This window comes from Thunnus albacares, chromosome 24 (assembly GCF_914725855.1).
Source record: "Thunnus albacares chromosome 24, fThuAlb1.1, whole genome shotgun sequence".
Classification (NCBI taxonomy): Eukaryota; Metazoa; Chordata; class Actinopteri; order Scombriformes; family Scombridae; genus Thunnus; species Thunnus albacares.
Window position 1 is genome coordinate 2,873,239 of NC_058129.1, and position 19,395 is coordinate 2,892,633.

General features: G+C 61.4%; 54 non-coding genes and 4 pseudogenes across 54 annotated transcripts; all 58 read left to right on the forward strand.

The window, feature by feature from the left end:
• The first annotated feature begins 65 nt into the window (after positions 1-65).
• Positions 66-174, forward strand: LOC122978168 (annotated as a pseudogene).
• Positions 175-383: 209 nt separating this feature from the next.
• Positions 384-502, forward strand: LOC122977479. The gene has a single exon (XR_006401707.1). It is a non-coding gene; the product is annotated as a 5S ribosomal RNA (ribosomal RNA).
• Positions 503-726: 224 nt separating this feature from the next.
• On the forward strand, positions 727-845 carry LOC122977480. The gene has a single exon (XR_006401708.1). It is a non-coding gene; the product is annotated as a 5S ribosomal RNA (ribosomal RNA).
• Positions 846-1,069: 224 nt separating this feature from the next.
• Positions 1,070-1,188, forward strand: LOC122977481. Its single transcript, XR_006401709.1, has one exon. It is a non-coding gene; the product is annotated as a 5S ribosomal RNA (ribosomal RNA).
• Positions 1,189-1,397: 209 nt separating this feature from the next.
• Positions 1,398-1,516, forward strand: LOC122977835. The gene has a single exon (XR_006402050.1). It is a non-coding gene; the product is annotated as a 5S ribosomal RNA (ribosomal RNA).
• A 224-nt stretch (positions 1,517-1,740) lies between these two features.
• On the forward strand, positions 1,741-1,849 carry LOC122978159 (annotated as a pseudogene).
• A 209-nt stretch (positions 1,850-2,058) lies between these two features.
• On the forward strand, positions 2,059-2,177 carry LOC122977482. Its single transcript, XR_006401710.1, has one exon. It is a non-coding gene; the product is annotated as a 5S ribosomal RNA (ribosomal RNA).
• A 224-nt stretch (positions 2,178-2,401) lies between these two features.
• On the forward strand, positions 2,402-2,510 carry LOC122978160 (annotated as a pseudogene).
• Positions 2,511-2,719: 209 nt separating this feature from the next.
• LOC122977788 lies at positions 2,720-2,838 on the forward strand. Its single transcript, XR_006402005.1, has one exon. It is a non-coding gene; the product is annotated as a 5S ribosomal RNA (ribosomal RNA).
• A 224-nt stretch (positions 2,839-3,062) lies between these two features.
• Positions 3,063-3,181, forward strand: LOC122977483. Its single transcript, XR_006401711.1, has one exon. It is a non-coding gene; the product is annotated as a 5S ribosomal RNA (ribosomal RNA).
• A 224-nt stretch (positions 3,182-3,405) lies between these two features.
• LOC122977484 lies at positions 3,406-3,524 on the forward strand. The gene has a single exon (XR_006401712.1). It is a non-coding gene; the product is annotated as a 5S ribosomal RNA (ribosomal RNA).
• A 224-nt stretch (positions 3,525-3,748) lies between these two features.
• Positions 3,749-3,857, forward strand: LOC122978161 (annotated as a pseudogene).
• A 209-nt stretch (positions 3,858-4,066) lies between these two features.
• On the forward strand, positions 4,067-4,185 carry LOC122977486. Its single transcript, XR_006401714.1, has one exon. It is a non-coding gene; the product is annotated as a 5S ribosomal RNA (ribosomal RNA).
• A 224-nt stretch (positions 4,186-4,409) lies between these two features.
• On the forward strand, positions 4,410-4,528 carry LOC122977487. The gene has a single exon (XR_006401715.1). It is a non-coding gene; the product is annotated as a 5S ribosomal RNA (ribosomal RNA).
• Positions 4,529-4,752: 224 nt separating this feature from the next.
• On the forward strand, positions 4,753-4,871 carry LOC122977488. Its single transcript, XR_006401716.1, has one exon. It is a non-coding gene; the product is annotated as a 5S ribosomal RNA (ribosomal RNA).
• A 209-nt stretch (positions 4,872-5,080) lies between these two features.
• Positions 5,081-5,199, forward strand: LOC122977825. Its single transcript, XR_006402040.1, has one exon. It is a non-coding gene; the product is annotated as a 5S ribosomal RNA (ribosomal RNA).
• A 209-nt stretch (positions 5,200-5,408) lies between these two features.
• Positions 5,409-5,527, forward strand: LOC122978007. Its single transcript, XR_006402218.1, has one exon. It is a non-coding gene; the product is annotated as a 5S ribosomal RNA (ribosomal RNA).
• A 209-nt stretch (positions 5,528-5,736) lies between these two features.
• Positions 5,737-5,855, forward strand: LOC122977489. Its single transcript, XR_006401717.1, has one exon. It is a non-coding gene; the product is annotated as a 5S ribosomal RNA (ribosomal RNA).
• Positions 5,856-6,079: 224 nt separating this feature from the next.
• LOC122978371 lies at positions 6,080-6,198 on the forward strand. Its single transcript, XR_006402533.1, has one exon. It is a non-coding gene; the product is annotated as a 5S ribosomal RNA (ribosomal RNA).
• A 209-nt stretch (positions 6,199-6,407) lies between these two features.
• LOC122977491 lies at positions 6,408-6,526 on the forward strand. The gene has a single exon (XR_006401718.1). It is a non-coding gene; the product is annotated as a 5S ribosomal RNA (ribosomal RNA).
• Positions 6,527-6,750: 224 nt separating this feature from the next.
• LOC122977492 lies at positions 6,751-6,869 on the forward strand. Its single transcript, XR_006401719.1, has one exon. It is a non-coding gene; the product is annotated as a 5S ribosomal RNA (ribosomal RNA).
• Positions 6,870-7,093: 224 nt separating this feature from the next.
• Positions 7,094-7,212, forward strand: LOC122977493. Its single transcript, XR_006401720.1, has one exon. It is a non-coding gene; the product is annotated as a 5S ribosomal RNA (ribosomal RNA).
• Positions 7,213-7,436: 224 nt separating this feature from the next.
• LOC122977826 lies at positions 7,437-7,555 on the forward strand. Its single transcript, XR_006402041.1, has one exon. It is a non-coding gene; the product is annotated as a 5S ribosomal RNA (ribosomal RNA).
• Positions 7,556-7,764: 209 nt separating this feature from the next.
• Positions 7,765-7,883, forward strand: LOC122977494. Its single transcript, XR_006401721.1, has one exon. It is a non-coding gene; the product is annotated as a 5S ribosomal RNA (ribosomal RNA).
• Positions 7,884-8,107: 224 nt separating this feature from the next.
• LOC122977495 lies at positions 8,108-8,226 on the forward strand. Its single transcript, XR_006401722.1, has one exon. It is a non-coding gene; the product is annotated as a 5S ribosomal RNA (ribosomal RNA).
• A 224-nt stretch (positions 8,227-8,450) lies between these two features.
• LOC122977496 lies at positions 8,451-8,569 on the forward strand. Its single transcript, XR_006401723.1, has one exon. It is a non-coding gene; the product is annotated as a 5S ribosomal RNA (ribosomal RNA).
• A 209-nt stretch (positions 8,570-8,778) lies between these two features.
• LOC122978383 lies at positions 8,779-8,897 on the forward strand. The gene has a single exon (XR_006402545.1). It is a non-coding gene; the product is annotated as a 5S ribosomal RNA (ribosomal RNA).
• Positions 8,898-9,106: 209 nt separating this feature from the next.
• LOC122977804 lies at positions 9,107-9,225 on the forward strand. The gene has a single exon (XR_006402021.1). It is a non-coding gene; the product is annotated as a 5S ribosomal RNA (ribosomal RNA).
• Positions 9,226-9,449: 224 nt separating this feature from the next.
• LOC122978086 lies at positions 9,450-9,569 on the forward strand. The gene has a single exon (XR_006402295.1). It is a non-coding gene; the product is annotated as a 5S ribosomal RNA (ribosomal RNA).
• Positions 9,570-9,793: 224 nt separating this feature from the next.
• LOC122977498 lies at positions 9,794-9,912 on the forward strand. The gene has a single exon (XR_006401725.1). It is a non-coding gene; the product is annotated as a 5S ribosomal RNA (ribosomal RNA).
• A 224-nt stretch (positions 9,913-10,136) lies between these two features.
• On the forward strand, positions 10,137-10,255 carry LOC122977499. The gene has a single exon (XR_006401726.1). It is a non-coding gene; the product is annotated as a 5S ribosomal RNA (ribosomal RNA).
• Positions 10,256-10,479: 224 nt separating this feature from the next.
• LOC122977500 lies at positions 10,480-10,598 on the forward strand. The gene has a single exon (XR_006401727.1). It is a non-coding gene; the product is annotated as a 5S ribosomal RNA (ribosomal RNA).
• A 209-nt stretch (positions 10,599-10,807) lies between these two features.
• Positions 10,808-10,926, forward strand: LOC122977501. The gene has a single exon (XR_006401728.1). It is a non-coding gene; the product is annotated as a 5S ribosomal RNA (ribosomal RNA).
• Positions 10,927-11,135: 209 nt separating this feature from the next.
• Positions 11,136-11,254, forward strand: LOC122978065. Its single transcript, XR_006402275.1, has one exon. It is a non-coding gene; the product is annotated as a 5S ribosomal RNA (ribosomal RNA).
• A 224-nt stretch (positions 11,255-11,478) lies between these two features.
• On the forward strand, positions 11,479-11,597 carry LOC122978102. Its single transcript, XR_006402310.1, has one exon. It is a non-coding gene; the product is annotated as a 5S ribosomal RNA (ribosomal RNA).
• Positions 11,598-11,806: 209 nt separating this feature from the next.
• LOC122977502 lies at positions 11,807-11,925 on the forward strand. The gene has a single exon (XR_006401729.1). It is a non-coding gene; the product is annotated as a 5S ribosomal RNA (ribosomal RNA).
• A 224-nt stretch (positions 11,926-12,149) lies between these two features.
• On the forward strand, positions 12,150-12,268 carry LOC122977503. The gene has a single exon (XR_006401730.1). It is a non-coding gene; the product is annotated as a 5S ribosomal RNA (ribosomal RNA).
• A 224-nt stretch (positions 12,269-12,492) lies between these two features.
• Positions 12,493-12,611, forward strand: LOC122977504. The gene has a single exon (XR_006401731.1). It is a non-coding gene; the product is annotated as a 5S ribosomal RNA (ribosomal RNA).
• Positions 12,612-12,820: 209 nt separating this feature from the next.
• Positions 12,821-12,939, forward strand: LOC122977994. The gene has a single exon (XR_006402205.1). It is a non-coding gene; the product is annotated as a 5S ribosomal RNA (ribosomal RNA).
• A 209-nt stretch (positions 12,940-13,148) lies between these two features.
• LOC122977505 lies at positions 13,149-13,267 on the forward strand. The gene has a single exon (XR_006401732.1). It is a non-coding gene; the product is annotated as a 5S ribosomal RNA (ribosomal RNA).
• A 224-nt stretch (positions 13,268-13,491) lies between these two features.
• LOC122977507 lies at positions 13,492-13,610 on the forward strand. Its single transcript, XR_006401733.1, has one exon. It is a non-coding gene; the product is annotated as a 5S ribosomal RNA (ribosomal RNA).
• Positions 13,611-13,834: 224 nt separating this feature from the next.
• On the forward strand, positions 13,835-13,953 carry LOC122977508. The gene has a single exon (XR_006401734.1). It is a non-coding gene; the product is annotated as a 5S ribosomal RNA (ribosomal RNA).
• Positions 13,954-14,177: 224 nt separating this feature from the next.
• Positions 14,178-14,295, forward strand: LOC122978103. The gene has a single exon (XR_006402311.1). It is a non-coding gene; the product is annotated as a 5S ribosomal RNA (ribosomal RNA).
• A 209-nt stretch (positions 14,296-14,504) lies between these two features.
• Positions 14,505-14,623, forward strand: LOC122977510. The gene has a single exon (XR_006401736.1). It is a non-coding gene; the product is annotated as a 5S ribosomal RNA (ribosomal RNA).
• Positions 14,624-14,832: 209 nt separating this feature from the next.
• Positions 14,833-14,951, forward strand: LOC122978004. The gene has a single exon (XR_006402215.1). It is a non-coding gene; the product is annotated as a 5S ribosomal RNA (ribosomal RNA).
• A 224-nt stretch (positions 14,952-15,175) lies between these two features.
• Positions 15,176-15,294, forward strand: LOC122977511. The gene has a single exon (XR_006401737.1). It is a non-coding gene; the product is annotated as a 5S ribosomal RNA (ribosomal RNA).
• A 209-nt stretch (positions 15,295-15,503) lies between these two features.
• Positions 15,504-15,622, forward strand: LOC122977512. Its single transcript, XR_006401738.1, has one exon. It is a non-coding gene; the product is annotated as a 5S ribosomal RNA (ribosomal RNA).
• A 224-nt stretch (positions 15,623-15,846) lies between these two features.
• LOC122977513 lies at positions 15,847-15,965 on the forward strand. The gene has a single exon (XR_006401739.1). It is a non-coding gene; the product is annotated as a 5S ribosomal RNA (ribosomal RNA).
• A 224-nt stretch (positions 15,966-16,189) lies between these two features.
• Positions 16,190-16,308, forward strand: LOC122977514. Its single transcript, XR_006401740.1, has one exon. It is a non-coding gene; the product is annotated as a 5S ribosomal RNA (ribosomal RNA).
• A 209-nt stretch (positions 16,309-16,517) lies between these two features.
• Positions 16,518-16,636, forward strand: LOC122977515. Its single transcript, XR_006401741.1, has one exon. It is a non-coding gene; the product is annotated as a 5S ribosomal RNA (ribosomal RNA).
• Positions 16,637-16,845: 209 nt separating this feature from the next.
• On the forward strand, positions 16,846-16,964 carry LOC122977516. The gene has a single exon (XR_006401742.1). It is a non-coding gene; the product is annotated as a 5S ribosomal RNA (ribosomal RNA).
• A 224-nt stretch (positions 16,965-17,188) lies between these two features.
• LOC122977517 lies at positions 17,189-17,307 on the forward strand. The gene has a single exon (XR_006401743.1). It is a non-coding gene; the product is annotated as a 5S ribosomal RNA (ribosomal RNA).
• A 209-nt stretch (positions 17,308-17,516) lies between these two features.
• LOC122977518 lies at positions 17,517-17,635 on the forward strand. Its single transcript, XR_006401744.1, has one exon. It is a non-coding gene; the product is annotated as a 5S ribosomal RNA (ribosomal RNA).
• A 209-nt stretch (positions 17,636-17,844) lies between these two features.
• Positions 17,845-17,963, forward strand: LOC122977519. Its single transcript, XR_006401745.1, has one exon. It is a non-coding gene; the product is annotated as a 5S ribosomal RNA (ribosomal RNA).
• Positions 17,964-18,187: 224 nt separating this feature from the next.
• Positions 18,188-18,306, forward strand: LOC122977521. The gene has a single exon (XR_006401747.1). It is a non-coding gene; the product is annotated as a 5S ribosomal RNA (ribosomal RNA).
• A 224-nt stretch (positions 18,307-18,530) lies between these two features.
• LOC122977523 lies at positions 18,531-18,649 on the forward strand. Its single transcript, XR_006401748.1, has one exon. It is a non-coding gene; the product is annotated as a 5S ribosomal RNA (ribosomal RNA).
• A 209-nt stretch (positions 18,650-18,858) lies between these two features.
• LOC122977995 lies at positions 18,859-18,977 on the forward strand. The gene has a single exon (XR_006402206.1). It is a non-coding gene; the product is annotated as a 5S ribosomal RNA (ribosomal RNA).
• Positions 18,978-19,186: 209 nt separating this feature from the next.
• On the forward strand, positions 19,187-19,305 carry LOC122977524. The gene has a single exon (XR_006401749.1). It is a non-coding gene; the product is annotated as a 5S ribosomal RNA (ribosomal RNA).
• The last annotated feature ends 90 nt before the right edge of the window (positions 19,306-19,395 follow it).

A 19,395-nucleotide genomic window follows, 5' to 3' on the forward strand; every position in this document is an offset into this window, starting at 1 on the left:
CTGGGCCTTGGAGGCGCGTCTGACGAGCGCCACCCCTAAGAGGCCCATGCGTGGTACCTTGGACAGCTTACGGCCATACCACCCTGAACACGCCTGATCTCGGAAGCCAAGCAGGGTCGGGCCTGGTTAGTACTTGGACGGGAGACCGCCAGGGAATACCAGGTGCTGTAAGCTTTTTCACTTTTCTCCACAAGCGCCCGTCCGCCGCGCTCTCTCTTGTTTTCCTCCGTGTCTGTGCAGAACTGTGCGCGGGAGTCCCACTCTCTGGTGTTTCTCCGAGGGAGGAACGGATGGGAACGCTCCCGGCGCAGCTGCCGCCTGGGCCTTGGAGGCGCGTCTGACGAGCGCCACCCCTAAGAGGCCCATGCGTGGTACCTTGGACAGCTTACGGCCATACCACCCTGAACACGCCCGATCTCGTCTGATCTCGGAAGCCAAGCAGGGTCGGGCCTGGTTAGTACTTGGACGGGAGACCGCCTGGGAATACCAGGTGCTGTAAGCTTTTTCACTTTTCTCCACAAGCGCCCGTCCGCCGCGCTTAACGTAGGGATCCTCTCTCTTGTTTTCCTCCGTGTCTGTGCAGAACTGTGCGCGGGAGTCCCACTCTCTGGTGTTTCTCCGAGGGAGGAACGGATGGGAACGCTCCCGGCGCAGCTGCCGCCTGGGCCTTGGAGGCGCGTCTGACGAGCGCCACCCCTAAGAGGCCCATGCGTGGTACCTTGGACAGCTTACGGCCATACCACCCTGAACACGCCCGATCTCGTCTGATCTCGGAAGCCAAGCAGGGTCGGGCCTGGTTAGTACTTGGACGGGAGACCGCCTGGGAATACCAGGTGCTGTAAGCTTTTTCACTTTTCTCCACAAGCGCCCGTCCGCCGCGCTTAACGTAGGGATCCTCTCTCTTGTTTTCCTCCGTGTCTGTGCAGAACTGTGCGCGGGAGTCCCACTCTCTGGTGTTTCTCCGAGGGAGGAACGGATGGGAACGCTCCCGGCGCAGCTGCCGCCTGGGCCTTGGAGGCGCGTCTGACGAGCGCCACCCCTAAGAGGCCCATGCGTGGTACCTTGGACAGCTTACGGCCATACCACCCTGAACACGCCCGATCTCGTCTGATCTCGGAAGCCAAGCAGGGTCGGGCCTGGTTAGTACTTGGACGGGAGACCGCCTGGGAATACCAGGTGCTGTAAGCTTTTTCACTTTTCTCCACAAGCGCCCGTCCGCCGCGCTCTCTCTTGTTTTCCTCCGTGTCTGTGCAGAACTGTGCGCGGGAGTCCCACTCTCTGGTGTTTCTCCGAGGGAGGAACGGATGGGAACGCTCCCGGCGCAGCTGCCGCCTGGGCCTTGGAGGCGCGTCTGACGAGCGCCACCCCTAAGAGGCCCATGCGTGGTACCTTGGACAGCTTACGGCCATACCACCCTGAACATGCCCGATCTCGTCTGATCTCGGAAGCCAAGCAGGGTCGGGCCTGGTTAGTACTTGGACGGGAGACCGCCTGGGAATACCAGGTGCTGTAAGCTTTTTCACTTTTCTCCACAAGCGCCCGTCCGCCGCGCTTAACGTAGGGATCCTCTCTCTTGTTTTCCTCCGTGTCTGTGCAGAACTGTGCGCGGGAGTCCCACTCTCTGGTGTTTCTCCGAGGGAGGAACGGATGGGAACGCTCCCGGCGCAGCTGCCGCCTGGGCCTTGGAGGCGCGTCTGACGAGCGCCACCCCTAAGAGGCCCATGCGTGGTACCTTGGACAGCTTACGGCCATACCACCCTGAACACGCCTGATCTCGGAAGCCAAGCAGGGTCGGGCCTGGTTAGTACTTGGACGGGAGACCGCCTGGGAATACCAGGTGCTGTAAGCTTTTTCACTTTTCTCCACAAGCGCCCGTCCGCCGCGCTCTCTCTTGTTTTCCTCCGTGTCTGTGCAGAACTGTGCGCGGGAGTCCCACTCTCTGGTGTTTCTCCGAGGGAGGAACGGATGGGAACGCTCCCGGCGCAGCTGCCGCCTGGGCCTTGGAGGCGCGTCTGACGAGCGCCACCCCTAAGAGGCCCATGCGTGGTACCTTGGACAGCTTACGGCCATACCACCCTGAACACGCCCGATCTCGTCTGATCTCGGAAGCCAAGCAGGGTCGGGCCTGGTTAGTACTTGGACGGGAGACCGCCTGGGAATACCAGGTGCTGTAAGCTTTTTCACTTTTCTCCACAAGCGCCCGTCCGCCGCGCTTAACGTAGGGATCCTCTCTCTTGTTTTCCTCCGTGTCTGTGCAGAACTGTGCGCGGGAGTCCCACTCTCTGGTGTTTCTCCGAGGGAGGAACGGATGGGAACGCTCCCGGCGCAGCTGCCGCCTGGGCCTTGGAGGCGCGTCTGACGAGCGCCACCCCTAAGAGGCCCATGCGTGGTACCTTGGACAGCTTACGGCCATACCACCCTGAACACGCCTGATCTCGGAAGCCAAGCAGGGTCGGGCCTGGTTAGTACTTGGACGGGAGACCGCCTGGGAATACCAGGTGCTGTAAGCTTTTTCACTTTTCTCCACAAGCGCCCGTCCGCCGCGCTCTCTCTTGTTTTCCTCCGTGTCTGTGCAGAACTGTGCGCGGGAGTCCCACTCTCTGGTGTTTCTCCGAGGGAGGAACGGATGGGAACGCTCCCGGCGCAGCTGCCGCCTGGGCCTTGGAGGCGCGTCTGACGAGCGCCACCCCTAAGAGGCCCATGCGTGGTACCTTGGACAGCTTACGGCCATACCACCCTGAACACGCCCGATCTCGTCTGATCTCGGAAGCCAAGCAGGGCCGGGCCTGGTTAGTACTTGGACGGGAGACCGCCTGGGAATACCAGGTGCTGTAAGCTTTTTCACTTTTCTCCACAAGCGCCCGTCCGCCGCGCTTAACGTAGGGATCCTCTCTCTTGTTTTCCTCCGTGTCTGTGCAGAACTGTGCGCGGGAGTCCCACTCTCTGGTGTTTCTCCGAGGGAGGAACGGATGGGAACGCTCCCGGCGCAGCTGCCGCCTGGGCCTTGGAGGCGCGTCTGACGAGCGCCACCCCTAAGAGGCCCATGCGTGGTACCTTGGACAGCTTACGGCCATACCACCCTGAACACGCCCGATCTCGTCTGATCTCGGAAGCCAAGCAGGGTCGGGCCTGGTTAGTACTTGGACGGGAGACCGCCTGGGAATACCAGGTGCTGTAAGCTTTTTCACTTTTCTCCACAAGCGCCCGTCCGCCGCGCTTAACGTAGGGATCCTCTCTCTTGTTTTCCTCCGTGTCTGTGCAGAACTGTGCGCGGGAGTCCCACTCTCTGGTGTTTCTCCGAGGGAGGAACGGATGGGAACGCTCCCGGCGCAGCTGCCGCCTGGGCCTTGGAGGCGCGTCTGACGAGCGCCACCCCTAAGAGGCCCATGCGTGGTACCTTGGACAGCTTACGGCCATACCACCCTGAACACGCCCGATCTCGTCTGATCTCGGAAGCCAAGCAGGGTCGGGCCTGGTTAGTACTTGGACGGGAGACCGCCTGGGAATACCAGGTGCTGTAAGCTTTTTCACTTTTCTCCACAAGCGCCCGTCCGCCGCGCTTAACGTAGGGATCCTCTCTCTTGTTTTCCTCCGTGTCTGTGCAGAACTGTGCGCGGGAGTCCCACTCTCTGGTGTTTCTCCGAGGGAGGAACGGATGGGAACGCTCCCGGCGCAGCTGCCGCCTGGGCCTTGGAGGCGCGTCTGACGAGCGCCACCCCTAAGAGGCCCATGCGTGGTACCTTGGACAGCTTACGGCCATACCACCCTGAACACGCCTGATCTCGGAAGCCAAGCAGGGTCGGGCCTGGTTAGTACTTGGACGGGAGACCGCCTGGGAATACCAGGTGCTGTAAGCTTTTTCACTTTTCTCCACAAGCGCCCGTCCGCCGCGCTCTCTCTTGTTTTCCTCCGTGTCTGTGCAGAACTGTGCGCGGGAGTCCCACTCTCTGGTGTTTCTCCGAGGGAGGAACGGATGGGAACGCTCCCGGCGCAGCTGCCGCCTGGGCCTTGGAGGCGCGTCTGACGAGCGCCACCCCTAAGAGGCCCATGCGTGGTACCTTGGACAGCTTACGGCCATACCACCCTGAACACGCCCGATCTCGTCTGATCTCGGAAGCCAAGCAGGGTCGGGCCTGGTTAGTACTTGGACGGGAGACCGCCTGGGAATACCAGGTGCTGTAAGCTTTTTCACTTTTCTCCACAAGCGCCCGTCCGCCGCGCTTAACGTAGGGATCCTCTCTCTTGTTTTCCTCCGTGTCTGTGCAGAACTGTGCGCGGGAGTCCCACTCTCTGGTGTTTCTCCGAGGGAGGAACGGATGGGAACGCTCCCGGCGCAGCTGCCGCCTGGGCCTTGGAGGCGCGTCTGACGAGCGCCACCCCTAAGAGGCCCATGCGTGGTACCTTGGACAGCTTACGGCCATACCACCCTGAACACGCCCGATCTCGTCTGATCTCGGAAGCCAAGCAGGGTCGGGCCTGGTTAGTACTTGGACGGGAGACCGCCTGGGAATACCAGGTGCTGTAAGCTTTTTCACTTTTCTCCACAAGCGCCCGTCCGCCGCGCTTAACGTAGGGATCCTCTCTCTTGTTTTCCTCCGTGTCTGTGCAGAACTGTGCGCGGGAGTCCCACTCTCTGGTGTTTCTCCGAGGGAGGAACGGATGGGAACGCTCCCGGCGCAGCTGCCGCCTGGGCCTTGGAGGCGTGTCTGACGAGCGCCACCCCTAAGAGGCCCATGCGTGGTACCTTGGACAGCTTACGGCCATACCACCCTGAACACGCCCGATCTCGTCTGATCTCGGAAGCCAAGCAGGGTCGGGCCTGGTTAGTACTTGGACGGGAGACCGCCTGGGAATACCAGGTGCTGTAAGCTTTTTCACTTTTCTCCACAAGCGCCCGTCCGCCGCGCTCTCTCTTGTTTTCCTCCGTGTCTGTGCAGAACTGTGCGCGGGAGTCCCACTCTCTGGTGTTTCTCCGAGGGAGGAACGGATGGGAACGCTCCCGGCGCAGCTGCCGCCTGGGCCTTGGAGGCGCGTCTGACGAGCGCCACCCCTAAGAGGCCCATGCGTGGTACCTTGGACAGCTTGCGGCCATACCACCCTGAACACGCCCGATCTCGTCTGATCTCGGAAGCCAAGCAGGGTCGGGCCTGGTTAGTACTTGGACGGGAGACCGCCTGGGAATACCAGGTGCTGTAAGCTTTTTCACTTTTCTCCACAAGCGCCCGTCCGCCGCGCTCTCTCTTGTTTTCCTCCGTGTCTGTGCAGAACTGTGCGCGGGAGTCCCACTCTCTGGTGTTTCTCCGAGGGAGGAACGGATGGGAACGCTCCCGGCGCAGCTGCCGCCTGGGCCTTGGAGGCGCGTCTGACGAGCGCCACCCCTAAGAGGCCCATGTGTGGTACCTTGGACAGCTTACGGCCATACCACCCTGAACACGCCCGATCTCGTCTGATCTCGGAAGCCAAGCAGGGTCAGGCCTGGTTAGTACTTGGACGGGAGACCGCCTGGGAATACCAGGTGCTGTAAGCTTTTTCACTTTTCTCCACAAGCGCCCGTCCGCCGCGCTCTCTCTTGTTTTCCTCCGTGTCTGTGCAGAACTGTGCGCGGGAGTCCCACTCTCTGGTGTTTCTCCGAGGGAGGAACGGATGGGAACGCTCCCGGCGCAGCTGCCGCCTGGGCCTTGGAGGCGCGTCTGACGAGCGCCACCCCTAAGAGGCCCATGCGTGGTACCTTGGACAGCTTACGGCCATACCACCCTGAACACGCCCGATCTCGTCTGATCTCGGAAGCCAAGCAGGGTCGGGCCTGGTTAGTACTTGGACGGGAGACCGCCTGGGAATACCAGGTGCTGTAAGCTTTTTCACTTTTCTCCACAAGCGCCCGTCCGCCGCGCTTAACGTAGGGATCCTCTCTCTTGTTTTCCTCCGTGTCTGTGCAGAACTGTGCGCGGGAGTCCCACTCTCTGGTGTTTCTCCGAGGGAGGAACGGATGGGAACGCTCCCGGCGCAGCTGCCGCCTGGGCCTTGGAGGCGCGTCTGACGAGCGCCACCCCTAAGAGGCCCATGCGTGGTACCTTGGACAGCTTGCGGCCATACCACCCTGAACACGCCCGATCTCGTCTGATCTCGGAAGCCAAGCAGGGTCGGGCCTGGTTAGTACTTGGATGGGAGACCGCCTGGGAATACCAGGTGCTGTAAGCTTTTTCACTTTTCTCCACAAGCGCCCGTCCGCCGCGCTCTCTCTTGTTTTCCTCCGTGTCTGTGCAGAACTGTGCGCGGGAGTCCCACTCTCTGGTGTTTCTCCGAGGGAGGAACGGATGGGAACGCTCCCGGCGCAGCTGCCGCCTGGGCCTTGGAGGCGCGTCTGACGAGCGCCACCCCTAAGAGGCCCATGCGTGGTACCTTGGACAGCTTACGGCCATACCACCCTGAACACGCCCGATCTCGTCTGATCTCGGAAGCCAAGCAGGGTCGGGCCTGGTTAGTACTTGGACGGGAGACCGCCTGGGAATACCAGGTGCTGTAAGCTTTTTCACTTTTCTCCACAAGCGCCCGTCCGCCGCGCTTAACGTAGGGATCCTCTCTCTTGTTTTCCTCCGTGTCTGTGCAGAACTGTGCGCGGGAGTCCCACTCTCTGGTGTTTCTCCGAGGGAGGAACGGATGGGAACGCTCCCGGCGCAGCTGCCGCCTGGGCCTTGGAGGCGCGTCTGACGAGCGCCACCCCTAAGAGGCCCATGCGTGGTACCTTGGACAGCTTACGGCCATACCACCCTGAACACGCCCGATCTCGTCTGATCTCGGAAGCCAAGCAGGGTCGGGCCTGGTTAGTACTTGGACGGGAGACCGCCTGGGAATACCAGGTGCTGTAAGCTTTTTCACTTTTCTCCACAAGCGCCCGTCCGCCGCGCTTAACGTAGGGATCCTCTCTCTTGTTTTCCTCCTTGTCTGTGCAGAACTGTGCGCGGGAGTCCCACTCTCTGGTGTTTCTCCGAGGGAGGAACGGATGGGAACGCTCCCGGCGCAGCTGCCGCCTGGGCCTTGGAGGCGCGTCTGACGAGCGCCACCCCTAAGAGGCCCATGCGTGGTACCTTGGACAGCTTACGGCCATACCACCCTGAACACGCCCGATCTCGTCTGATCTCGGAAGCCAAGCAGGGTCGGGCCTGGTTAGTACTTGGACGGGAGACCGCCTGGGAATACCAGGTGCTGTAAGCTTTTTCACTTTTCTCCACAAGCGCCCGTCCGCCGCGCTTAACGTAGGGATCCTCTCTCTTGTTTTCGTCCGTGTCTGTGCAGAACTGTGCGCGGGAGTCCCACTCTCTGGTGTTTCTCCGAGGGAGGAACGGATGGGAACGCTCCCGGCGCAGCTGCCGCCTGGGCCTTGGAGGCGCGTCTGACGAGCGCCACCCCTAAGAGGCCCATGCGTGGTACCTTGGACAGCTTGCGGCCATACCACCCTGAACACGCCCGATCTCGTCTGATCTCGGAAGCCAAGCAGGGTCGGGCCTGGTTAGTACTTGGACGGGAGACCGCCTGGGAATACCAGGTGCTGTAAGCTTTTTCACTTTTCTCCACAAGCGCCCGTCCGCCGCGCTCTCTCTTGTTTTCCTCCGTGTCTGTGCAGAACTGTGCGCGGGAGTCCCACTCTCTGGTGTTTCTCCGAGGGAGGAACGGATGGGAACGCTCCCGGCGCAGCTGCCGCCTGGGCCTTGGAGGCGCGTCTGACGAGCGCCACCCCTAAGAGGCCCATGCGTGGTACCTTGGACAGCTTACGGCCATACCACCCTGAACACGCCCGATCTCGTCTGATCTCGGAAGCCAAGCAGGGTCGGGCCTGGTTAGTACTTGGACGGGAGACCGCCTGGGAATACCAGGTGCTGTAAGCTTTTTCACTGTTCTCCACAAGCGCCCGTCCGCCGCGCTTAATGTAGGGATCCTCTCTCTTGTTTTCCTCCGTGTCTGTGCAGAACTGTGCGCGGGAGTCCCACTCTCTGGTGTTTCTCCGAGGGAGGAACGGATGGGAACGCTCCCGGCGCAGCTGCCGCCTGGGCCTTGGAGGCGCGTCTGACGAGCGCCACCCCTAAGAGGCCCATGCGTGGTACCTTGGACAGCTTACGGCCATACCACCCTGAACACGCCCGATCTCGTCTGATCTCGGAAGCCAAGCAGGGTCGGGCCTGGTTAGTACTTGGACGGGAGACCGCCTGGGAATACCAGGTGCTGTAAGCTTTTTCACTTTTCTCCACAAGCGCCCGTCCGCCGCGCTTAACGTAGGGATCCTCTCTCTTGTTTTCCTCCGTGTCTGTGCAGAACTGTGCGCGGGAGTCCCACTCTCTGGTGTTTCTCCGAGGGAGGAACGGATGGGAACGCTCCCGGCGCAGCTGCCGCCTGGGCCTTGGAGGCGCGTCTGACGAGCGCCACCCCTAAGAGGCCCATGCGTGGTACCTTGGACAGCTTACGGCCATACCACCCTGAACACGCCCGATCTCGTCTGATCTCGGAAGCCAAGCAGGGTCGGGCCTGGTTAGTACTTGGACGGGAGACCGCCTGGGAATACCAGGTGCTGTAAGCTTTTTCACTTTTCTCCACAAGCGCCCGTCCGCCGCGCTCTCTCTTGTTTTCCTCCGTGTCTGTGCAGAACTGTGCGCGGGAGTCCCACTCTCTGGTGTTTCTCCGAGGGAGGAACGGATGGGAACGCTCCCGGCGCAGCTGCCGCCTGGGCCTTGGAGGCGCGTCTGACGAGCGCCACCCCTAAGAGGCCCATGCGTGGTACCTTGGACAGCTTGCGGCCATACCACCCTGAACACGCCCGATCTCGTCTGATCTCGGAAGCCAAGCAGGGTCGGGCCTGGTTAGTACTTGGATGGGAGACCGCCTGGGAATACCAGGTGCTGTAAGCTTTTTCACTTTTCTCCACAAGCGCCCGTCCGCCGCGCTCTCTCTTGTTTTCCTCCGTGTCTGTGCAGAACTGTGCGCGGGAGTCCCACTCTCTGGTGTTTCTCCGAGGGAGGAACGGATGGGAACGCTCCCGGCGCAGCTGCCGCCTGGGCCTTGGAGGCGCGTCTGACGAGCGCCACCCCTAAGAGGCCCATGCGTGGTACCTTGGACAGCTTACGGCCATACCACCCTGAACACGCCCGATCTCGTCTGATCTCGGAAGCCAAACAGGGTCGGGCCTGGTTAGTACTTGGACGGGAGACCGCCTGGGAATACCAGGTGCTGTAAGCTTTTTCACTTTTCTCCACAAGCGCCCGTCCGCCGCGCTTAACGTAGGGATCCTCTCTCTTGTTTTCCTCCGTGTCTGTGCAGAACTGTGCGCGGGAGTCCCACTCTCTGGTGTTTCTCCGAGGGAGGAACGGATGGGAACGCTCCCGGCGCAGCTGCCGCCTGGGCCTTGGAGGCGCGTCTGACGAGCGCCACCCCTAAGAGGCCCATGCGTGGTACCTTGGACAGCTTACGGCCATACCACCCTGAACACGCCCGATCTCGTCTGATCTCGGAAGCCAAGCAGGGTCGGGCCTGGTTAGTACTTGGACGGGGAGACCGCCTGGGAATACCAGGTGCTGTAAGCTTTTTCACTTTTCTCCACAAGCGCCCGTCCGCCGCGCTTAACGTAGGGATCCTCTCTCTTGTTTTCCTCCGTGTCTGTGCAGAACTGTGCGCGGGAGTCCCACTCTCTGGTGTTTCTCCGAGGGAGGAACGGATGGGAACGCTCCCGGCGCAGCTGCCGCCTGGGCCTTGGAGGCGCGTCTGACGAGCGCCACCCCTAAGAGGCCCATGCGTGGTACCTTGGACAGCTTACGGCCATACCACCCTGAACACGCCCGATCTCGTCTGATCTCGGAAGCCAAGCAGGGTCGGGCCTGGTTAGTACTTGGACGGGAGACCGCCTGGGAATACCAGGTGCTGTAAGCTTTTTCACTTTTCTCCACAAGCGCCCGTCCGCCGCGCTTAATGTAGGGATCCTCTCTCTTGTTTTCCTCCGTGTCTGTGCAGAACTGTGCGCGGGAGTCCCACTCTCTGGTGTTTCTCCGAGGGAGGAACGGATGGGAACGCTCCCGGCGCAGCTGCCGCCTGGGCCTTGGAGGCGCGTCTGACGAGCGCCACCCCTAAGAGGCCCATGCGTGGTACCTTGGACAGCTTACGGCCATACCACCCTGAACACGCCCGATCTCGTCTGATCTCGGAAGCCAAGCAGGGTCGGGCCTGGTTAGTACTTGGACGGGAGACCGCCTGGGAATACCAGGTGCTGTAAGCTTTTTCACTTTTCTCCACAAGCGCCCGTCCGCCGCGCTTAACGTAGGGATCCTCTCTCTTGTTTTCCTCCGTGTCTGTGCAGAACTGTGCGCGGGAGTCCCACTCTCTGGTGTTTCTCCGAGGGAGGAACGGATGGGAACGCTCCCGGCGCAGCTGCCGCCTGGGCCTTGGAGGCGCGTCTGACGAGCGCCACCCCTAAGAGGCCCATGCGTGGTACCTTGGACAGCTTACGGCCATACCACCCTGAACACGCCCGATCTCGTCTGATCTCGGAAGCCAAGCAGGGTCGGGCCTGGTTAGTACTTGGACGGGAGACCGCCTGGGAATACCAGGTGCTGTAAGCTTTTTCACTTTTCTCCACAAGCGCCCGTCCGCCGCGCTCTCTCTTGTTTTCCTCCGTGTCTGTGCAGAACTGTGCGCGGGAGTCCCACTCTCTGGTGTTTCTCCGAGGGAGGAACGGATGGGAACGCTCCCGGCGCAGCTGCCGCCTGGGCCTTGGAGGCGCGTCTGACGAGCGCCACCCCTAAGAGGCCCATGCGTGGTACCTTGGACAGCTTACGGCCATACCACCCTGAACACGCCCGATCTCGTCTGATCTCGGAAGCCAAGCAGGGTCGGGCCTGGTTAGTACTTGGACGGGAGACCGCCTGGGAATACCAGGTGCTGTAAGCTTTTTCACTTTTCTCCACAAGCGCCCGTCCGCCGCGCTCTCTCTTGTTTTCCTCCGTGTCTGTGCAGAACTGTGCGCGGGAGTCCCACTCTCTGGTGTTTCTCCGAGGGAGGAACGGATGGGAACGCTCCCGGCGCAGCTGCCGCCTGGGCCTTGGAGGCGCGTCTGACGAGCGCCACCCCTAAGAGGCCCATGCGTGGTACCTTGGACAGCTTACGGCCATACCACCCTGAACACGCCCGATCTCGTCTGATCTCGGAATCCAAGCAGGGTCGGGCCTGGTTAGTACTTGGACGGGAGACCGCCTGGGAATACCAGGTGCTGTAAGCTTTTTCACTTTTCTCCACAAGCGCCCGTCCGCCGCGCTTAACGTAGGGATCCTCTCTCTTGTTTTCCTCCGTGTCTGTGCAGAACTGTGCGCGGGAGTCCCACTCTCTGGTGTTTCTCCGAGGGAGGAACGGATGGGAACGCTCCCAGCGCAGCTGCCGCCTGGGCCTTGGAGGCGCGTCTGACGAGCGCCACCCCTAAGAGGCCCATGCGTGGTACCTTGGACAGCTTGCGGCCATACCACCCTGAACACGCCCGATCTCGTCTGATCTCGGAATCCAAGCAGGGTCGGGCCTGGTTAGTACTTGGACGGGAGACCGCCTGGGAATACCAGGTGCTGTAAGCTTTTTCACTTTTCTCCACAAGCGCCCGTCCGCCGCGCTCTCTCTTGTTTTCCTCCGTGTCTGTGCAGAACTGTGCGCGGGAGTCCCACTCTCTGGTGTTTCTCCGAGGGAGGAACGGATGGGAACGCTCCCGGCGCAGCTGCCGCCTGGGCCTTGGAGGCGCGTCTGACGAGCGCCACCCCTAAGAGGCCCATGCGTGGTACCTTGGACAGCTTACGGCCATACCACCCTGAACACGCCCGATCTCGTCTGATCTCGGAAGCCAAGCAGGGTCGGGCCTGGTTAGTACTTGGACGGGAGACCGCCTGGGAATACCAGGTGCTGTAAGCTTTTTCACTTTTCTCCACAAGCGCCCGTCCGCCGCGCTTAACGTAGGGATCCTCTCTCTTGTTTTCCTCCGTGTCTGTGCAGAACTGTGCGCGGGAGTCCCTCTCTCTGGTGTTTCTCCGAGGGAGGAACGGATGGGAACGCTCCCGGCGCAGCTGCCGCCTGGGCCTTGGAGGCGCGTCTGACGAGCGCCACCCCTAAGAGGCCCATGCGTGGTACCTTGGACAGCTTACGGCCATACCACCCTGAACACGCCCGATCTCGTCTGATCTCGGAAGCCAAGCAGGGTCGGGCCTGGTTAGTACTTGGACGGGAGACCGCCTGGGAATACCAGGTGCTGTAAGCTTTTTCACTTTTCTCCACAAGCGCCCGTCCGCCGCGCTTAACGTAGGGATCCTCTCTCTTGTTTTCCTCCGTGTCTGTGCAGAACTGTGCGCGGGAGTCCCACTCTCTGGTGTTTCTCCGAGGGAGGAACGGATGGGAACGCTCCCGGCGCAGCTGCCGCCTGGGCCTTGGAGGCGCGTCTGACGAGCGCCACCCCTAAGAGGCCCATGCGTGGTACCTTGGACAGCTTACGGCCATACCACCCTGAACACGCCCGATCTCGTCTGATCTCGGAAGCCAAGCAGGGTCGGGCCTGGTTAGTACTTGGACGGGAGACCGCCTGGGAATACCAGGTGCTGTAAGCTTTTTCACTTTTCTCCACAAGCGCCCGTCCGCCGCGCTCTCTCTTGTTTTCCTCCGTGTCTGTGCAGAACTGTGCGCGGGAGTCCCACTCTCTGGTGTTTCTCCGAGGGAGGAACGGATGGGAACGCTCCCGGCGCAGCTGCCGCCTGGGCCTTGGAGGCGCGTCTGACGAGCGCCACCCCTAAGAGGCCCATGCGTGGTACCTTGGACAGCTTACGGCCATACCACCCTGAACACGCCCGATCTTGTCTGATCTCGGAAGCCAAGCAGGGTCGGGCCTGGTTAGTACTTGGACGGGAGACCGCCTGGGAATACCAGGTGCTGTAAGCTTTTTCACTTTTCTCCACAAGCGCCCGTCCGCCGCGCTCTCTCTTGTTTTCCTCCGTGTCTGTGCAGAACTGTGCGCGGGAGTCCCACTCTCTGGTGTTTCTCCGAGGGAGGAACGGATGGGAACGCTCCCGGCGCAGCTGCCGCCTGGGCCTTGGAGGCGCGTCTGACGAGCGCCACCCCTAAGAGGCCCATGCGTGGTACCTTGGACAGCTTACGGCCATACCACCCTGAACACGCCCGATCTCGTCTGATCTCGGAAGCCAAGCAGGGTCGGGCCTGGTTAGTACTTGGACGGGAGACCGCCTGGGAATACCAGGTGCTGTAAGCTTTTTCACTTTTCTCCACAAGCGCCCGTCCGCCGCGCTTAACGTAGGGATACTCTCTCTTGTTTTCCTCCGTGTCTGTGCAGAACTGTGCGCGGGAGTCCCACTCTCTGGTGTTTCTCCGAGGGAGGAACGGATGGGAACGCTCCCGGCGCAGCTGCCGCCTGGGCCTTGGAGGCGCGTCTGACGAGCGCCACCCCTAAGAGGCCCATGCGTGGTACCTTGGACAGCTTACGGCCATACCACCCTGAACACGCCCGATCTCGTCTGATCTCGGAAGCCAAGCAGGGTCGGGCCTGGTTAGTACTTGGACGGGAGACCGCCTGGGAATACCAGGTGCTGTAAGCTTTTTCACTTTTCTCCACAAGCGCCCGTCCGCCGCGCTTAACGTAGGGATCCTCTCTCTTGTTTTCCTCCGTGTCTGTGCAGAACTGTGCGCGGGAGTCCCACTCTCTGGTGTTTCTCCGAGGGAGGAACGGATGGGAACGCTCCCGGCGCAGCTGCCGCCTGGGCCTTGGAGGCGCGTCTGACGAGCGCCACCCCTAAGAGGCCCATGCGTGGTACCTTGGACAGCTTACGGCCATACCACCCTGAACACGCCCGATCTCGTCTGATCTCGGAAGCCAAGCAGGGTCGGGCCTGGTTAGTACTTGGACGGGAGACCGCCTGGGAATACCAGGTGCTGTAAGCTTTTTCACTTTTCTCCACAAGCGCCCGTCCGCCGCGCTTAACGTAGGGATCCTCTCTCTTGTTTTCCTCCGTGTCTGTGCAGAACTGTGCGCGGGAGTCCCACTCTCTGGTGTTTCTCCGAGGGAGGAACGGATGGGAACGCTCCCGGCGCAGCTGCCGCCTGGGCCTTGGAGGCGCGTCTGACGAGCGCCACCCCTAAGAGGCCCATGCGTGGTACCTTGGACAGCTTACGGCCATACCACCCTGAACACGCCCGATCTCGTCTGATCTCGGAAGCCAAGCAGGGTCGGGCCTGTTAGTACTTGGACGGGAGACCGCCTGGGAATACCAGGTGCTGTAAGCTTTTTCACTTTTCTCCACAAGCGCCCGTCCGCCGCGCTCTCTCTTGTTTTCCTCCGTGTCTGTGCAGAACTGTGCGCGGGAGTCCTACTCTCTGGTGTTTCTCCGAGGGAGGAACGGATGGGAACGCTCCCGGCGCAGCTGCCGCCTGGGCCTTGGAGGCGCGTCTGACGAGCGCCACCCCTAAGAGGCCCATGCGTGGTACCTTGGACAGCTTACGGCCATACCACCCTGAACACGCCCGATCTCGTCTGATCTCGGAAGCCAAGCAGGGTCGGGCCTGGTTAGTACTTGGACGGGAGACCGCCTGGGAATACCAGGTGCTGTAAGCTTTTTCACTTTTCTCCACAAGCGCCCGTCCGCCGCGCTCTCTCTTGTTTTCCTCCGTGTCTGTGCAGAACTGTGCGCGGGAGTCCCACTCTCTGGTGTTTCTCCGAGGGAGGAACGGATGGGAACGCTCCCGGCGCAGCTGCCGCCTGGGCCTTGGAGGCGCGTCTGACGAGCGCCACCCCTAAGAGGCCCATGCGTGGTACCTTGGACAGCTTACGTCCATACCACCCTGAACACGCCCGATCTCGTCTGATCTCGGAAGCCAAGCAGGGTCGGGCCTGGTTAGTACTTGGACGGGAGACCGCCTGGGAATACCAGGTGCTGTAAGCTTTTTCACTTTTCTCCACAAGCACCCGTCCGCCGCGCTTAACGTAGGGATCCTCTCTCTTGTTTTCCTCCGTGTCTGTGCAGAACTGTGCGCGGGAGTCCCACTCTCTGGTGTTTCTCCGAGGGAGGAACGGATGGGAACGCTCCCGGCGCAGCTGCCGCCTGGGCCTTGGAGGCGCGTCTGACGAGCGCCACCCCTAAGAGGCCCATGCGTGGTACCTTGGACAGCTTACGGCCATACCACCCTGAACACGCCCGATCTCGTCTGATCTCGGAAGCCAAGCAGGGTCGGGCCTGGTTAGTACTTGGACGGGAGACCGCCTGGGAATACCAGGTGCTGTAAGCTTTTTCACTTTTCTCCACAAGCGCCCGTCCGCCGCGCTCTCTCTTGTTTTCCTCCGTGTCTGTGCAGAACTGTGCGCGGGAGTCCCACTCTCTGGTGTTTCTCCGAGGGAGGAACGGATGGGAACGCTCCCGGCGCAGCTGCCGCCTGGGCCTTGGAGGCGCGTCTGACGAGCGCCACCCCTAAGAGGCCCATGCGTGGTACCTTGGACAGCTTACGGCCATACCACCCTGAACACGCCCGATCTCGTCTGATCTCGGAAGCCAAGCAGGGTCGGGCCTGGTTAGTACTTGGACGGGAGACCGCCTGGGAATACCAGGTGCTGTAAGCTTTTTCACTTTTCTCCACAAGCGCCCGTCCGCCGCGCTTAACGTAGGGATCCTCTCTCTTGTTTTCCTCCGTGTCTGTGCAGAACTGTGCGCGGGAGTCCCACTCTCTGGTGTTTCTCCGAGGGAGGAACGGATGGGAACGCTCCCGGCGCAGCTGCCGCCTGGGCCTTGGAGGCGCGTCTGACGAGCGCCACCCCTAAGAGGCCCATGCGTGGTACCTTGGACAGCTTACGGCCATACCACCCTGAACACGCCCGATCTCGTCTGATCTCGGAAGCCAAGCAGGGTCGGGCCTGGTTAGTACTTGGACGGGAGACCGCCTGGGAATACCAGGTGCTGTAAGCTTTTTCACTTTTCTCCACAAGCGCCCGTCCGCCGCGCTTAACGTAGGGATCCTCTCTCTTGTTTTCCTCCGTGTCTGTGCAGAACTGTGCGCGGGAGTCCCACTCTCTGGTGTTTCTCCGAGGGAGGAACGGATGGGAACGCTCCCGGCGCAGCTGCCGCCTGGGCCTTGGAGGCGCGTCTGACGAGCGCCACCCCTAAGAGGCCCATGCGTGGTACCTTGGACAGCTTACGGCCATACCACCCTGAACACGCCCGATCTCGTCTGATCTCGGAAGCCAAGCAGGGTCGGGCCTGGTTAGTACTTGGACGGGAGACCGCCTGGGAATACCAGGTGCTGTAAGCTTTTTCACTTTTCTCCACAAGCGCCCGTCCGCCGCGCTCTCTCTTGTTTTCCTCCGTGTCTGTGCAGAACTGTGCGCGGGAGTCCTACTCTCTGGTGTTTCTCCGAGGGAGGAACGGATGGGAACGCTCCCGGCGCAGCTGCCGCCTGGGCCTTGGAGGCGCGTCTGACGAGCGCCACCCCTAAGAGGCCCATGCGTGGTACCTTGGACAGCTTACGGCCATACCACCCTGAACACGCCCGATCTCGTCTGATCTCGGAAGCCAAGCAGGGTCGGGCCTGGTTAGTACTTGGACGGGAGACCGCCTGGGAATACCAGGTGCTGTAAGCTTTTTCACTTTTCTCCACAAGCGCCCGTCCGCCGCGCTCTCTCTTGTTTTCCTCCGTGTCTGTGCAGAACTGTGCGCGGGAGTCCCACTCTCTGGTGTTTCTCCGAGGGAGGAACGGATGGGAACGCTCCCGGCGCAGCTGCCGCCTGGGCCTTGGAGGCGCGTCTGACGAGCGCCACCCCTAAGAGGCCCATGCGTGGTACCTTGGACAGCTTACGGCCATACCACCCTGAACACGCCCGATCTCGTCTGATCTCGGAAGCCAAGCAGGGTCGGGCCTGGTTAGTACTTGGACGGGAGACCGCCTGGGAATACCAGGTGCTGTAAGCTTTTTCACTTTTCTCCACAAGCGCCCGTCCGCCGCGCTTAACGTAGGGATCCTCTCTCTTGTTTTCCTCCGTGTCTGTGCAGAACTGTGCGCGGGAGTCCCACTCTCTGGTGTTTCTCCGAGGGAGGAACGGATGGGAACGCTCCCGGCGCAGCTGCCGCCTGGGCCTTGGAGGCGCGTCTGACGAGCGCCACCCCTAAGAGGCCCATGCGTGGTACCTTGGACAGCTTACGGCCATACCACCCTGAACACGCCCGATCTCGTCTGATCTCGGAAGCCAAGCAGGGTCGGGCCTGGTTAGTACTTGGACGGGAGACCGCCTGGGAATACCAGGTGCTGTAAGCTTTTTCACTTTTCTCCACAAGCGCCCGTCCGCCGCGCTCTCTCTTGTTTTCCTCCGTGTCTGTGCAGAACTGTGCGCGGGAGTCCCACTCTCTGGTGTTTCTCCGAGGGAGGAACGGATGGGAACGCTCCCGGCGCAGCTGCCGCCTGGGCCTTGGAGGCGCGTCTGACGAGCGCCACCCCTAAGAGGCCCATGCGTGGTACCTTGGACAGCTTACGGCCATACCACCCTGAACACGCCCGATCTCGTCTGATCTCGGAAGCCAAGCAGGGTCGGGCCTGGTTAGTACTTGGACGGGAGACCGCCTGGGAATACCAGGTGCTGTAAGCTTTTTCACTTTTCTCCACAAGCGCCCGTCCGCCGCGCTCTCTCTTGTTTTCCTCCGTGTCTGTGCAGAACTGTGCGCGGGAGTCCCACTCTCTGGTGTTTCTCCGAGGGAGGAACGGATGGGAACGCTCCCGGCGCAGCTGCCGCCTGGGCCTTGGAGGCGCGTCTGACGAGCGCCACCCCTAAGAGGCCCATGCGTGGTACCTTGGACAGCTTACGGCCATACCACCCTGAACACGCCCGATCTCGTCTGATCTCGGAAGCCAAGCAGGGTCGGGCCTGGTTAGTACTTGGACGGGAGACCGCCTGGGAATACCAGGTGCTGTAAGCTTTTTCACTTTTCTCCACAAGCGCCCGTCCGCCGCGCTTAACGTAGGGATCCTCTCTCTTGTTTTCCTCCGTGTCTGTGCAGAACTGTGCGCGGGAGTCCCTCTCTCTGGTGTTTCTCCGAGGGAGGAACGGATGGGAACGCTCCCGGCGCAGCTGCCGCCTGGGCCTTGGAGGCGCGTCTGACGAGCGCCACCCCTAAGAGGCCCATGCGTGGTACCTTGGACAGCTTACGGCCATACCACCCTGAACACGCCCGATCTCGTCTGATCTCGGAAGCCAAGCAGGGTCGGGCCTGGTTAGTACTTGGACGGGAGACCGCCTGGGAATACCAGGTGCTGTAAGCTTTTTCACTTTTCTCCACAAGCGCCCGTCCGCCGCGCTTAACGTAGGGATCCTCTCTCTTGTTTTCCTCCGTGTCTGTGCAGAACTGTGCGCGGGAGTCCCACTCTCTGGTGTTTCTCCGAGGGAGGAACGGATGGGAACGCTCCCGGCGCAGCTGCCGACTGGGCCTTGGAGGCGCGTCTGACGAGCGCCACCCCTAAGAGGCCCATGCGTGGTACCTTGGACAGCTTACGGCCATACCACCCTGAACACGCCCGATCTCGTCTGATCTCGGAAGCCAAGCAGGGTCGGGCCTGGTTAGTACTTGGACGGGAGACCGCCTGGGAATACCAGGTGCTGTAAGCTTTTTCACTTTTCTCCACAAGCGCCCGTCCGCCGCGCTCTCTCTTGTTTTCCTCCGTGTCTGTGCAGAACTGTGCGCGGGAGTCCCACTCTCTGGTGTTTCTCCGAGGGAGGAACGGATGGGAACGCTCCCGGCGCAGCTGCCGCCTGGGCCTTGGAGGCGCGTCTGACGAGCGCCACCCCTAAGAGGCCCATGCGTGGTACCTTGGACAGCTTACGGCCATACCACCCTGAACACGCCCGATCTTGTCTGATCTCGGAAGCCAAGCAGGGTCGGGCCTGGTTAGTACTTGGACGGGAGACCGCCTGGGAATACCAGGTGCTGTAAGCTTTTTCACTTTTCTCCACAAGCGCCCGTCCGCCGCGCTCTCTCTTGTTTTCCTCCGTGTCTGTGCAGAACTGTGCGCGGGAGTCCCACTCTCTGGTGTTTCTCCGAGGGAGGAACGGATGGGAACGCTCCCGGCGCAGCTGCCGCCTGGGCCTTGGAGGCGCGTCTGACGAGCGCCACCCCTAAGAGGCCCATGCGTGGTACCTTGGACAGCTTACGGCCATACCACCCTGAACACGCCCGATCTCGTCTGATCTCGGAAGCCAAGCAGGGTCGGGCCTGGTTAGTACTTGGACGGGAGACCGCCTGGGAATACCAGGTGCTGTAAGCTTTTTCACTTTTCTCCACAAGCGCCCGTCCGCCGCGCTTAACGTAGGGATACTCTCTCTTGTTTTCCTCCGTGTCTGTGCAGAACTGTGCG